General features: G+C 48.3%; 1 pseudogene; it reads left to right on the forward strand.

Annotated features, from left to right (window-relative positions):
- Positions 1 to 252: 252 nt before the first annotated feature.
- LOC111542127 lies at positions 253 to 1,544 on the forward strand (annotated as a pseudogene).
- The last annotated feature ends 1,630 nt before the right edge of the window (positions 1,545 to 3,174 follow it).

Here is a 3,174-nt window from a genome sequence, read left to right on the forward strand (position 1 = left end):
TGAGTGGGAAATATATTTTGTGTGTGTGAAAAGCCACAGATTTTTGAGTGATGTGTCACTGCGGCAAAATCTAGCTTGGCCTGACAAATACAATGTTGCTGCAATTAAACACGAGCAGCCAGGTCAGAAGCTGATCAGGACTAGAAAATGCAGATCCGCCCTGCCCAGTGCCACCTGCCCCATGCCTGTCCCCTCTCGGAGGCCCGGCCCCCTTTGTCTGTGTGCATCACACTGTGTGGAAGCATTGCCAGCATGTCTAACAAACTGTCCTATAAAGTTGCTGACATCGACCTGGCCGCCTGGGGACACAAGGCCCTGGATATTGAGGAGAGTGAGATGCCAGGTCTGATACATGTGTGGGAGCTGTATTCGGCCCCCAAGCCACTGAAGGACACCCATATCGCTGGTTGGCCGTATGTGACCGTGGAGATAGCCGTCCTCACTGAGACCCCTTCTGTCCCTGAATGCTGAGATACAGTAGTCCAGCTGCAACATCTTCTCCACACAGGACCAGGTGGCGGCTGCCATTGCCAAGGCTGTCATTCCAGTGCATGCCTGGAAGGGTGAAACAAGCAAGGGGTACCTGTCATGCATCCAGCAATCACTCTACTTCAAAGACGTGCCCCTCAACATGATTCTGGATGATGGTAGTGACCTCACCAACCACATCCACACCAAGTACCCACAGCTCTTGCCGGGCATCCAAGGCATCTCCAAGGAGACCACCACCGGAGTCCACAACCGACACAAGATGATGGCCAAGGGGATCCTGAAGGTGCCTGCCATCAACAACTCCGTCACCAAGAGCAAGTTTCACAGCCTCTAAGGCTGCCGGGGGTCCCTCAGAGATGGCATCAAGAGGGCTACAGACGTGGTGATTGCCAGTAACGTAGCCATGGTGGCAGGCTATGGCGATGTGGGCAAGGGCTGTGCCCAGGCCCTGTGGGATTTTGGGGACACCTTCATCATTACCAAGATTGGCCCCATCAACCCCCTGCAGACTGCCATGTAGGGCTATGAGGTGACCGCCATAGATGAGGCCTGTCAGGAGGGCAACATCTTTGTCACTGCCACAGGCTGTGTTGACATCATCCTTGGCCAGCACTTTGAGCAGATGAAGGATGATGCCATCGTGTGTAACCCTGGCCACTTTGACATGGAGATCAATGCCAAGTGGCTCAATGCGAACCCTGTGGAGAAGGTGACCATCAAGCCCCAGGTGGCCAGGACTGGCTGAAGAGCGGCACGGCACCATCCTGCTGGCTGAGGGTCAACTGGTCAGCCTGGGCTGTGCCATGGGCCACCCCGGCTTCGTGATGAGTGACTCCTTCACCAACCAGGTGATGGTGCAGATTGAGCTGTGGACCCACCCAGACAAGTACTCTGGTGGGATTTACTTGCTGCCCAAGACGCTGGATGAGGCAGTGGCTGAATCCCACCCGGGCAAGCTGAATGTGAAACTCACCAAGTTGACCAAGAAGCAGGCCCAGTACCTAGGTATGTCCTGTGATGGCCCCTTCAAGCCAGATCACAACCGCTACTGAGAACCATGCCTGCCCTTAGCCTTCCAGCTGCTGCCCTTGCCCAGGCCCCACCTCTCCTCTGTAAGAGTAAATGGCACCAACTTTGGGAGTGGTTTGTCAGTGTCCACCATAGACTCCCTGGTGCTGGTCACGCAGTTTTTGGCCTCTGCTGCACCCCTCATATCGTTCTAAGTGTGGCAGGGGGAATCGAAAGACCCCTCCTCAAGCCCTGGTCAGGATGGTGGTACAAGGGACACAGCCACAGGGAACCGTGAGCTCAGTGGTCTTGGAACTGCTCACTAAGTCAGTCTTTCCTAAGCCTGGAAATTGGTAGTGGAGTTACAAAGCCTATGTGTCTTACCACCTAGACCTTCACCTGGCCTGTGGATTTATACCCGTGTGCTTGGTTCAGTGGTTCCTCAGCCCATGACAGAGGGAAGGAGCTATATTCAAAGGCAAGGAGGAACTGTTTGAATTTTCCTGAGAGCCTGGCTTGATGCTGGGCCTTCTCTTAACCCTCATAACAATGAGATTGGTACTTTTAGTCTCTATTTTACAGGCGTTAGAATAGACCATTAAGGGACAACCGAGAAAGGACAGAGAAGGGACAGCCAGAGGTTGAGAGGGGCCAGAAAAACACAAAGACAGCATATATCTGCCATAATTTTGTAACAAGAGGGTTCCTATCACAACCCTGGGTCCAAAACAGAGTAATCTGATTTATAATATTTATATAATGTTTATAATCTTAAATAAAGCAGGAAGGTGAGTAAATAAAAATCTTGGTGCCTAAAATAATTTTGAGGCTTTATTTGATAAATAATCCACCGCCAACAATGTATGGTATGAATAAGGGGGTATAGTCACATACCAATAAAGCATTGAGAAGATGCTACAGTGTGTGGGCTGCAGGTAACTTGCAGTGTGAGGGCTGCAGGTAACCCCTTGGGCTTGAAAGAATGAGTAAAGAGGGAACTCTTGTCTTTTCAGACATGTCTCTTGTAAATAGCCTTTTTTTAACCTAATCTTAGACTGTCATTTAATACATGAATTTAACTCATTTATAATGAAAAAAAAAGAAGAAGAAGAAGATGCAGATCTTCTCTATGTGAGATGCTAACAGGTACCCAGACTGTGCCTAACATCCTTCTTAGAAGAGCAAAAGCATGTGCAAAGGAAATTGACAGCAATGGAGTCAAAGTCACACAGGTGGTAAGTTACAGTCTTTACAAGATATCTGTTTTGATGCTTTGCACATCCAGGTTTACATTTTCTGCCCTTGCCATATTTTCTTCAAAGTTATTTCTGTGATGGATAAAAACTTATAATAATTTAATTATTAGCTACTATTAGTAATTTTTTTCAGTTGATCTATGTTGCCTTTAAGGAGCTGTATTTATGATTATGGTTTCTTTACTGAATTCTGGTAGCAAGTAATAAACACGTCCATGTTTGTAAACAGAGCAAGTTGGATTTTGAGGGGATGAATATGTGGTGATGTAATTGGCCTCAAGGCAGTCAGAGATATAGCTTGGCAAGCAAGCCAGTGGAGGTAACATCCCCAGCCGTGGAGTCAGAACAAATACCGCCCTTTGCATAGCACCATATTGAATGTATTTGTACTAAGTACATATCTAAGCGATTATGCATG

This window comes from Piliocolobus tephrosceles, chromosome 15 (assembly GCF_002776525.5).
Source record: "Piliocolobus tephrosceles isolate RC106 chromosome 15, ASM277652v3, whole genome shotgun sequence".
NCBI classification, from domain to species: Eukaryota; Metazoa; Chordata; class Mammalia; order Primates; family Cercopithecidae; genus Piliocolobus; species Piliocolobus tephrosceles.